This window comes from Tamandua tetradactyla, chromosome 1 (assembly GCF_023851605.1).
Source record: "Tamandua tetradactyla isolate mTamTet1 chromosome 1, mTamTet1.pri, whole genome shotgun sequence".
Taxonomy (NCBI): domain Eukaryota; kingdom Metazoa; phylum Chordata; class Mammalia; order Pilosa; family Myrmecophagidae; genus Tamandua; species Tamandua tetradactyla.
Genome location: NC_135327.1, coordinates 208,672,755 through 208,685,375, shown reverse-complemented (window position 1 = coordinate 208,685,375; position 12,621 = coordinate 208,672,755). Strand labels below are relative to the sequence as shown.

Sequence of the window (12,621 nt, the reverse complement as noted above, 5' to 3'; positions counted from 1 at the left end):
GTCTCAATAAAATCCATGCCTAATTTCCTAACATAATTTATGTGTAAAGCAGAACTGAACACCATAAGTACATGGAACCTTGAGTGGGGCATGAGATTTTGTAGATTTGTCCAGAGTGATGCCCCAATAAATCCCAGCAGGATTTGAATAGTGAATAAAAAGTATCTGCAATGTCCCCTTGAGGGAATGGTGAGAAAGGGAGAAAATTCAACTTCCCCAAGTGGAGAATTCTTGATATTCTCACAAGCAGCAGTGACAGCCAAAGCAGGCTGAGCCCTCAATCTTGGGGGTTGTTCATATGAAACTTAACCCTGCAAATGATAGGATAAGCCTACTTAAAATTAGGCCTAAAAGTCACCCCCAAGAGAACGACTTTTGTTTCTCAGATGTGGCTTCTCTCTTTCAGCCAACATGACAAGAAAACTCACTGCTCTCTCCCTCTCTACGTGGGACATGACTCTCAGGGGTGTGGAGCTTCCTGGCAATGTGTGACAGAAATCCTAGAATGAGCTGGGACTCAGTACCAAGGGATTAAGAAAAACTTCTTGACAAAAGGGGGAAGAGAGAAATGAGACAAAATAAAGTGTCAATGGTTGAGAGATTTCAAACAGAGTTGAGAGGTTATCTTGGAGGTTATTCTTACACATTAAATAGTTATCATGTTTTTAGTTAAAGTGTAAGAGAGAGGCTAGAGGGAACTTCCTGAAAGTGTAGAGCTGTGTTCCAGTAGCCATGTTTCTTGGAGATGATTGTATAATGCTATAGCTTTAGCAATGTTACTGTGTGATTATGAAAACCTTGTGTTTGATGGTTCTTTTATCTGCCTTATGGACAGATGAGTAAAACACATGGATTAAAAATACATAAGGAATAGGGGGAACAAATGTAAAATAAATTTAGTAGACTGAAATGTTAGTGATCAATGAAAGGGAGAGGCAGAAGTATGGTATGTGTGCTGGTTTGAAAGGAGGTATGTACCCTAGAAAAGCCATGGCTTAATCAGAATCCCATTTCATAGAGGCAGAATAATCCCTGTTCAATATTGTATGTAATTAGATCATCTCCCTGGAGATGTAGCCTAATCAAGAGGGTTGTTTAGCTGGATTAGGGGAGATATGTCTCCACCCTTTTAGGTGGGTCTTGATTAGTTTATGAGATCCTATAGAAGAGAAAACATTATGGAGAATGAGAGATTAGGAGACAGCAGAGAATGCTGTACCACCATGAAGCATAGAGTCCACCAGATGGAGATTAAGAAGGAAAATGCCTCCCAGTGAGCTTCATGAAACAGGAATCTGGGAGAGAAAGCTAGCAGATAATGCCATGTTCACCATATGCCCTTCCAGATGAGAGAGAAACCCTGACTGTGTTCTCCATATGCCTTCTCACTTGAGAGAGAGAGAATCTGAACTTCACTGGCCTTCTTGAACCAAGGTATCCTTCCCTGGATGCCTCAGATTGGACATTTCTATAGCCTTGCTCTAATGAGATATGTTCTTGACCTTACAACTGTATACTAGCAACTTATTAAGTTCCCCCCTTTTAAAAGCCATTCCATTTCTGGTATATTGCATTCCAGCAGCTAGCAAACTAGAATAGTATGCATGATTTTTTTCTATTTTCTTTTTATTTCAATTTATTGAATTAATGCTACTGTTCTAAGAAATGATCATGATGATGAACATACAACTATGTGATGATATTTTGAATTACTGATTATATATGTAGAATGGAATGATCATATGGTAAGAATGTTTGTGTTTGTATGTTGGTACATTTAATAAATAAAATATATTTTTAAAAACCCCATGCCTAACCCTCGACCTAGCATATTCTTCCATCTTAGAGCAGGCCCAACCAAAGCCCTCAAAAAGCTGTGTTGGAACAATTCTTAACTCCCAGGAAACCAAAGAACAACTGCCTGTAGTGGGCATGAGTCTTGGGAAGGGAGAATCCATGGGAGGAAATCCCAAGTTGGTCTCTATCACCCATGTGTGGAGGGATGGATGCCCTCCTAGATAAATGGGGGCCATTGTGTGAGTATGGGAACACCCTGAAAACTCCAGCAGGATTTCTCATTGTTTTGCAAAAGATAGCAGGACAACTAAATTTGAGTAAGAAGAAAAGAGACTCTCAAATAGGGGCAACCATATCATGACTTGTGGATGGCTACCCAGGCAGAACAAGCACCAAATTAGAACTAAAAGGAGATATGCACCTTGCCCAGGCATAAAAGAAGGTCTCTCTGATCACCTGCACTGAGTGAACAGTCAGTTGGAGACTCTAGCATGCAGATTATGCCCAACTCAGGGGCTATAAATTGCCTCAGGCTTGAGTCCAGAGAATGCAAACTACTCTAAGGTGAGACCTAAAAACTCAGGATGCCATAGATTTTTCTATGGTGAAGAGGGGAAAATCAAGGGTTTGGGAAGCAGAGGATAAAATAAAGCCATCTTTGTATGCAGCAGTTTCAAAGGTTACCCCTTTACTACAAAGAATAAGTGCTCAATATGTAATTATCACTTTGTTTTGGATTTAACCTTAATGTTTTCTTTAGTATTCCCTTAAATAAGGCCAGTCAATCTGTTTTGGTCTTCACCTGGGAAGGAGAACAAAGAACTTTCACTGCACTATCAAGGCTCGGTACATATGCCAACCATCTACTGCAGTCTCTGGCAAAGGATTTGGCTAATTGGAAAAGTCTATTTCACTATATTGATGATGCCATGCCAAGAAGTGACTCTTTCAGAGCTAAAAGAAGCCTCAGGCTCATTATTATCTCACCTTGAGATGGTCAATTAATCATGACAAACTGCAATGCCTTGGCTACCCTGTCAAATTCTCAAGTGTTGTATGGTTGGGTAAGACAAAATTATTCCTTCTACATAACTGATAAGCTAAATATTTTCCCATGCTGCATATGCCAAATCAACTAATGACTTTTTTGGTGTTGTGGTAGTATTGAAAACATTTTGTTCATTACTTAGCCCATATGCTAAAGCGTTTGCATATGCAATTAGATAAGGTTGTACTTGGAAATGTGAGGACTTTTTTTTTTGAAAAAGCCAAAGGGTTGATAGCACAAGCACTGGGGTGGGGATATGGTATGGAGCCGGGACTGCCCTGTAAACCGGATGTTGCTGGGACTAATATTGGCTTTTGGTGGTATCTGTGACTGAGGAAATATTCTAAATGAATACTCCTTGGCTTTTAGTCACAAACATGGAAAGGGGCAGTCAAGGTGCAGTCCTCTCAGTACAGAAATGCACAAGAATCTTGGACAGTGCCCTGTATAGAAGATTCAACAGTTAATCCTGCTGCACATGAAACAACTGTTGAAATGCTCACTATAGAAGGCAAGGGTACTATTCCCAAATCTGCTTGGTATGCTAATGGATATGCTAGCAGGCAGCCTCCCACCTGGACAGATGTGGCAATACAACCCAGTACTGACACTATATGATGGGAGACTGGTGCTGATGTGAAGCAGTCAATGGGCTGAGTTAAGAGCCGTACAATAGCAATAGTGCACGAATCAGAAAATGTGCTGTCTATACAGACCACAGGGCTGTTTACAAAGGCCTTATGACTTGAATGGCAATCTGGAAGCAGAAACAATGGACAGCCATAGATCACAGCTGAAGCCAGGGAAGTAGCAGAATGGCTTCATTGAAAAGCAGACACCAAAGGTGTCAAACTCTGTGGCATCTGGACCATCAGTTTCTGCTGCCAAGCACACACCAGAAGTTAGTGGACATCATTAGAGAATCCCCTTTGTGCTACCTCCATCGACCACATGGGCTACCACACCAGATGGGTCACAATGACCAGTCACAAATCCTGGTGACCCAATAGTAAATTTGTTACATCGGTCCCCTTCTGCTCTAGGAGGGGGCAAGTTATGCTTTTTACTGTCATGGACACAGATACAGGATTGTTGTTAGCTTTCCTAGTGGGAAAGGCAAACCAACGAACCATCCCCTAATATTTGGAGAGAGTAAGCACTCTGCATGGACTGTCAACACAGACAGACAATGATTAGGAGACCCCTTTCACTGGGCAGATAGCCCAATCCTGGGCCATGGATCAGGACAGCATGCTATTGTTCCATCTGCCCTACAATCCCACATGCACAGACCTTACCGAAAAAATGATTGGCTTATTAAAGGAGGAGCTAAAAGATGATAAGAGGTCCTTGCAACAGAGGACAATTAAACTGAAACTCCATCAGGCCTTAATTTGTTTAAATTCAATGTCACAGGCTGCAGCCCCAACTCCTATTGAAATAATAATGGCAGGACTGAGGCAGGTTCTGAGACTACAAATTAAAGGGCTAGGTGTTTTACAGCCTAAAAGGGGGACTGATAATTATTTGTTGTTATCTATGCCTCAGACCATGCAAGTGGGGGTGAAAGTGAGATCCTTTGACCTTAGTGCCAACCTAGGCAGTTGTGCTGGTTGGGAATATTAAGCCTGGGGGAATGGGAGTCACTGAAAATATTGTAATCTGATCATGATTTACATAAAAAATGCCTGTTAAAATTTTTGTCACCAATCTGGGGCCTTCTATTCTCACAGGATCTTATGTATAACTTATGCCTAAACTAACTATTGATGTCACAGAAGAGGACTTTGAAAAACTGCAAGTGGAAATATTCTGATATTTAAAATGTTCCTATAATGTACTTCTGCCTAGAGAACCTTGTTGTTAACCAACAGAACTCTAGCATGTATATTGTTAAGCCAGCAGAAAATTACCCTTATTATTCCCCACAAAGACCTTTCATTTTGGGTGGGCCACTGTGGCTCAGCAGGTAAGAATGCTTGCCTGTCATGCCAGAGGACCCGGGTTTGATTCCCAGTGCCTGCCCATGTTAAAAAAAAAATGTTTCTTTCTTTTTGCCCAAAACACCCTAGTAAACATCTTCTTACAGTGGGCTTCAGCAGCAAATCATGCCCATAATCGAACCCAATGTTGGGTTTGCACAGGCTTGCTAGGCTATTTCTATCTCTATCTCCAAACACCTGTGCCTGTATCGGTTCTTCAAGCATGTGAACCCTCTGCTCTCTGTGTTGGCTCTTTTAAGGACTCCAGTAAACTAATTAAGACCTCCCTTGAATGGGTGGGGTCACACCTTCAGCTAGTCAAAAGGTCACTCACACTCACAATTGAATGGGTCACATCTCCATGGAAACAACCTTACAAAAGCTCCCACCCTAATAGGCCTAACCTCACAAGATTGGATTAGGATTAAGAGAACATAGCTTCTCTAGGGTAAATAATAGTTTCAAACTAAGCACACCACCCTTCTTCGAACTGTGAGTCTGTGAATTGGGCTGTGTAGAATACTCTGCTGGCCTGGCAGAACTCAATACACTGAAAAATCTGGAAAAGAATCTTCTAATTTCCTTTCTTGGCCATGACAGCATCTCTTTGTGGTTGTTATCTCTACATGGGGGACTCTTAGTGTTCTGTTGTCTCTTATACTGCTGTGGAAAATGAAGGCAATATCTGTCCTATGGTCAATGTAGTCTGTGTGGAGGTGGGTTGTGATAACCCAAACCCAGACCCCCTCCATATGGAGAATAAGATACTGCATGTAGTCACCTACAATGACCAGGACAGAAGTTAAAAGAAGTCATCGGACCTCCTCAGTGGGGTGGGAGGAAGGATGTACAATAGTATCATGGACAAAGCATTAAAGTACCTCCCCATCACTGTTCATGACAAACCTCCAGGTCCCTGTGTCATGAGACCCTGCTGAAATTCTGTTTTCACACCCTTATCTTAAACTCCTGTAAACTGTCCCTTGCAGTCCTTGCCCTTTGTGGAACACTGACTTCCATTTTCCAATCAGCCACCATTGGAAAGAATCTTCTCCTGTTTGTAAGTTCCAATAAAATCCATGCTTAACCCTGGGCCTAGCATGTGCTTTGGTCTTATGGCTGCCCCAACTCAAACCCTCCTAAAACTGGGTTGAAATGTATACTTTGTTGCTATTATATATAATGCTTCCATGGGTATTCATGTATAAGTTTTTGCATAGACACATGTTCTCAATTATATTTGGTAAATATCTAGTAGTGGACTTGCCAGTTGTGTTGGTTTGAAAGTATTGTGTACCCCAGAAAAACCATTTCTTTTAATCCTGAGTCAATATTGTGGGGTGGAAAACTTTGGTCAGATTGTTTCCATGGATTTAAACCACTCAATTGTGGGTAAAACCTTCTGATTAGATTACTTCCGTGGAAATGTGGCTCCCCCCATTCAAGGTGGGTCTTGATTGGGTTACTGGAGTCCTTTAAAAGAGGAAACATTTTAGAAAAAGCTTAGAGTCCACAAAGATGCATGTATTTGGTGATGCTTAGAGAGCCAACAGAGAAAGCAGATGCCTAGACACAAATGTTTGGAAATACAGAGCCATGTGCCTCCCCATGGGATGCTAAGAAAACCAGAACCCAGCGTTGTGACCCAGAAGATCTAAGTGAAGGCCCACAGATGCTTACACAGGGAACAATTGGCATTAGAATCTGTAAGCAATGAAACTGGGAACAAAAATCACAGATGCCAGCCACATGCCTTCTCACGTGACCAGATATTGGCCTTTCTTGAGCCAAGGTATCTTTCCCTGGATGCATTAGTCTGGACATTTTTATGGCCTTAGAACTGTAAACTTGTAACTTAATACATTCTCTTTTTAAAAAGCCATTCCATTCCAGTATACGGCAGTCTGACAGCATTTAACAAAATTAAAACAACAGGTTGTATGGTAATTATATGTTCAAGTTTTTGAGGAATCCCCAAACTGTTTTCCACCTGGGTCTCATCATTTTAAAATCCCACCAGCAACACACAATGGTTCCAATCTCTGTCCACATCCTTACCAATGGTCTAATGAGTATGATGTGATATCTCATTGTGGTCTTAATCTGCATTTCCCTAATACCTAATGATGTTGATCATTTTATCTGCTTATTTGCCATTCTTTTATCCTCTTCAGTAAAATGTTTGTGTCTGTTGCCCATTTTCTCTTTGGATGTTTTGTTTTGTTCCTTTTGATTTTGAGAGTTCATTATATAGATGAGATATTGTCCCTTTGTTTCATATGTGGTTTGCAAATATATTCTCTGGATCTGTAGCTTGTCTTATCAACTTCTTAATGGCATTTTTTGCAGAGCAAAAGTTTTTAATTTTGATGAAGTCCAATATACTGCTTTTTCTTTCATATTTCACTTTTGGTGTTACATCTAAGAGCACTTAACCAATCTCTATCCCAAAGATTTTCTCCTATGTTTTCTTATAAAAATTTTTAGTTTTATGTTTAAATCTGATACATTTTTTTAATACTAGAATTTTTTGCATGGGCAGGTGACAACTCTGCCTGCTGAGCTGCAGGGCCTGCCCTAAACCTAACACATTTTTAAATTAATTAATTTATTAATTAATTTATTAATTTATAATTTATTTATTAATTTTAAAAAATTAAGAACAAACAAACAAAAACATTGACATATCATTCTGTTCTACATATATAATCAGTAATTTTCAACATCATCATATAGTTGCATATTCATCATTTCTTAACACATTTGCATCAATTCAGAAAAGAAATAAAAAGACGACAGAAAAAGCAATAAAATGATAACAGAGAAAAAAAAAGATTATATATACCATACCCCTTACCTGTCCTTTCATTGATCGCTAGCATTTCAAACTAAATTTACTTTAACATTTGTTCCCCCTATTATTTATTTTTATTCCATATGTTCTACTCATCTGTTGAGGAGGTAGATAAAAGGAGCATCAGACACAAGGTTTTCACAATCACACAGTCACACTGTGAAAATTATATCATTATACAATCATCATCAAGAGATATGGCTACTGGAACACAGCTCTACATTTTCAGGCAGTTCCCTCCAGTCTCTACACTACATCTTGAATAACAAGGTGATATCTACTTAATGCATAAGAATAACCTCCAGGATAACCTCTTGACTCTGTTTGGAATCTCTCAGCTATTAACAATTTGTCTTCTTTCACTCTTCCCCCTATTAGTCAGAAGGTTTTCTCAATCCCTTGATACTGAGTCTCAGCTCATTCTAGGGTTTTTCTCAATCCCTTGATGCTGAGTCTTGGCTCATTCCAGGATTTCTGTCCCACATTGCCAAGAAGGTCCACACCTCTTCGAGTCATGTCCCACATAGAGAGGAGGAGGGTGGTGAGTTTGCTTCTTGTGTTGGCTGTAGAGAGAGAGGCCACATCTGAGCAATAAAAAGTTTCTCTTAGGGGTGACGCATAGAACTAAATTTTAAGTAGGTTTGACCTATCCTTTGTGGAGTTAAGTTTCATATGAACAAACCCCAAGACTGGGGGCTCAGCCTAGCTTTGGTTGTCCACACTGCTTGTGAGAATATCAATAATTCAACTTGGGGAGGTTGAATTTTCCCCAGTTCTCACTATTCCATGAACGGGAATTGCAAATACTTTCCCACTCACTGATCAGATCATTCTGGACAAACCAACAAAATCTCATATCCTACCCTAGATTCCAAGTACTTATGCTGTTCAATCAAGCTATCTACATAAGTTATATTAGGAAATGCAGTAGTCAAAATATAGATTTTGTACCCAACAAACATTTTTTGCTTTAGTATCACACATAAGGTGAAATTTTAAAATATTAATTACCATCTATTGTCAACACACTGCAATAAAATGACATTCCTTTGTTCTTCCTCGTATACAAACATTTTTAAAACTTGTACATTTAGTCACTATTATTATACACTCTAGGCATTCCTAGATTATACCATCTCAATCTTTAATGTCTATCTTTCATTCTGATTTCATTTATGCCCCAGCCCTCCTCCCTCTATCATTCTCACAGGCAGCTTCATTCAGTGCTTTAACATAATTGTATTACAGTTAGGTAGTATTGTGCTGTCCATTTCTGAGTTTTTATATTGAGTCCTGATGCACAATCTGTGTCCCTTCAGCTCCAATTACCCAACATCTTACCCTATTTCTATCTCCTGATGATCTCTGTTACCAACAAAATATTCCAAGTTTATTCACTAATGTCAGTTCATATCAGTAAGACCATACAGTAATTGCCCCTTTGTTTTTGGCTAATCTCACTCAGCATAATGCTCTCAAGGTCCGTCCATGTTGTTACATACTTCATAACTTTATTCAGTCTTAAAGCTGCATAATATTCCATCATATGTATATACCACAGTTTGTTTAGCCACTCATCTGTTGATGGACATTTTGGCTGTTTCCATCTCCTTGCAATTGTAAACAATGCTGCTATAAACATTGGTGTGCAAATGTCCATTTGTGTCTTTGCCCTTATGTCCTTTGAGTAGAAACCCAGCAATGGTATTGCCGGGTCATATGGCAATTCTATATTCAGCTTTTTGAGGAACTACCAAATTGCCTTCCACAGCAGTTGCACCATTTGACATCCCCACCAACAGTGGATAAGTGTGCCGCTTTCTCCACATCCTCTCCAGCCCTTGTCATTTTCTGTTTTGTTGTTAATGGCCATTCTGGTGAGTGTGAGATGATATCTCCTTGTGGTTTTGATTTGCATTTCTCTAATGACCAGGGAAGTTGAGCATCTCTTCATGTGCCTTTTGGCCATTTATATTTTCTCTTCTGAGAAGTGTCTGTTTAAGTCTTTTTCCCATTTTGTAATTGGATTGGCTGTCTTTTTGTTGTTGAATTGAACAATCTCTTTATAAATTCTGGATACTAGACCTTTATCTGATATATCGTTTCCAAATATTGTCTCCCATTGTGTAGGCTGTCTTTTTACTTTCTTGATGAAGTTCTTTGATGTGCAAAGGTGTTGAATTTTGAGGAGTTCCCATTTCTTTCTTTCTTTCTTCAGTGTGCTTGCTTTGGGTGCAAGGTCTAAAAAACTGCCTCCAAGTGAAAGATTCATAAGATATTTCCGTATATTTTCCTTTAACTGTTTTATGGTCTTAGATCTAATCTGTAGATCTTTGATCCATTTTGTGTTAACTTTTGTCTAGGGTGTGAGATATGGGTCCTCTTTCATTCTTTTGCATATGGATATCCAGTTCTCTAGGCACCATTATTGAAGAGACTGTTCTGTCTCAGGTGAGTTGGCTTTTTTGCCTTATCAAAGATCAATTGTCCATATATGAGAGGGTCTATATCTGAACACTCTATCTGATTTCATTGATCAATATATCTATCTTTATGCCAGTACCATGCTGTTCTGACCACGGCAGCTTCATAATATGCCTCAAAGTCAGGCAGCATGAGACCTCCAGCTTCATTTTTTTCCTCAAGATGCTTTTAGCAATTTGGGGCACCTGCCCTTCCAGATAAATTTGCTTATTGCTTTTTCTATTTCTGAAAAATATGTTGTTGGGATTTTGATTGGTATTGCATTGAATCTGTAAATCAATTTAGGTAGAATTGACATCTCAACTATGTTTGGCCTTCCAATCCATGAACACAGTATGCCCTTCCATCTATTTAGCTCTTCTGTGATTTCTTTTAACAATTTCTTGTTGTTTGCTTCGTAAAGGTCTTTTGTTTCTTTAGCTAAATTTATTCCTAAATATTTTATTCTTTTTGTTGCAATTGTAAATGGAATTCATTTCTTGATTTCTCCCAGATTGCTCATTACTAGTGTATAGATACACTACAGATTTTTAGTGTTGATCTTGTAGCCTGCCACATTGCTGTACTAGTTTAATAGCTCTAGAGTTTTGCTTTGGATTTTTCAGGGTTTTTGACATATGGTATCAAACAATGAGAGTTTTACTTCTTTCTTTCCGGTTTTGATGCCTTGTATTTCTTTTTCTTGTCTAATTGCTCTGGCTAGAACTTCCAACACAAGGTTGAATAACAGTGGTGATAGTGGACATCCTTGTCTTGTTCCTGATCTTAGGGGGAAAGTTTTCAGTTTTCCCCATTGAGGATGATGTTAACTGTGGGTTTTTCATATATTCCCTTTATCAGTTTAAGGAAGTTCCCTTCTATTCCTATCCTTTGAAGTGCTAAACCTAATACATTTTCATTTAATATTTTGTAGGGTGTAGGGTTTAAGTAGCAGGTCATTTTTCACTTTTGTTTTGCCTCAGGATATCCTTGTTTAGGCACTATTTGTTGAAAGGTCTCTGTTCCATTGAATTGCTTTTGTACTTCTGTCAAAAATGAATAGGGGCTGCCACTGACCCCAATGCTGCTGCTGCAGCTGAAAGGCTGGCAGACGCCCAAAGATGGGGCTATGGTGGTGATGTGAGCTGAGTGTGACTGGGGAGGCAGCGAGGTTGCAGCTAGCGTGCCCAGCCGCCCTGCATTTCTGCCTACATGGGGAATGCATGCAGCTGGGGACCTGCCCTGGCCATTGCCCAACCGACAAAGCCCACAAGCCCACCACCCCCTCCTGTACTGTGCCCATCCTCAACGGTGTGCACCTGTCTCCTGCCTACTGCCCAGGTGAAGAGGAACTCATGTCGTTTATGATTCTGTTGGGTCTTTGCAATTCTTCCATGGATCAGACCCCACCTTGCCATCTGCCCAATATCCCAGCTGTGATGAGCCCTGGCCCCTTAATTGAAGACTCCATAGTAGATGTAAACAAGTTGACCAACGTGAACAATCATGACAGGAAGCATGCAGCTGGGGATGATGCTCAGTTTGAGATGCACATTGACAGGATCAGAGGAAAGCAGCAACATAGACACATGTGCACATGATGTGGCCAAAAGGCTCAACATTGAAAGGAAGAAGAGGCAGGACCGGTAGTCCCCTGCACCTCCACCTCCTCCTCTTCCTCCCCATGCCAAATGATGAGATGACTTTCATCTGACTATATTCTCTCCCTGTTTCCTGCCCCCCTTCCTAGTTATACAGATGAAATCGAAGACTCTAAGCATCTTTTCCTTAGAACTATGCAGCCCACAGAGTAAACAACTAAATTCTGGCTTTGCTGGTCATTTTTCTATTGGGTGTCCCAAGCCAACCCCCTCTTTTTCTTTCTTTATGTTTTGGTATCAAATCATAATCACAACCTACCAACAACTAAACTGGCAGGAAAATTTGGGAAAGCATACAGAAGTTTGATGCGTTGAGCATTATTCATGTTCCTTGCCACTTGTCTCGCTTCCCTGTATCCCACTTGTAGCTCAGTTCTGCAAGAGTCTGTGTTTGGAATCTTTAAAACTATGGAAGGAAATGATAGAGACAGAAAAGAAGAGCTGCTTTCCTTCTGACTTTGGGGTATTTGTCCTTAAGGATAGAGCACAGTTTGTGCAGCTTCGGTAGCATTCTCTCTGACTTTTTAAGGTCTCCTCCTCCTTCCTCTGGAGGGAGGTGTGTCTTGCTTGTGTCTTTGGTATTATAGTTCATATTCCCATTTCTTAGCACATTTGTGCATTAAAAGTTTAAACTGTCTACATCAAGGGAAGCTCTTTAGTAACCAACTATTTTTTCTCCTATCCCTCTCTGCTTGCATCTGATTGCTTGCAGGGCCCTATTGTACTTATAAATACCTTGTGATTTTCTCTGCTCCCAGAACCGGTCTACACCAAGTAATAAAACCTGAGATAGTGTTATTCCATATAATACTTAAG

General features: G+C 39.9%; 1 pseudogene; it reads left to right on the top strand.

Annotated features, from left to right (window-relative positions):
* Positions 1 to 11,367: 11,367 nt before the first annotated feature.
* On the top strand, positions 11,368 to 11,745 carry LOC143682587 (eukaryotic translation initiation factor 4E-binding protein 2 pseudogene; annotated as a pseudogene).
* The last annotated feature ends 876 nt before the right edge of the window (positions 11,746 to 12,621 follow it).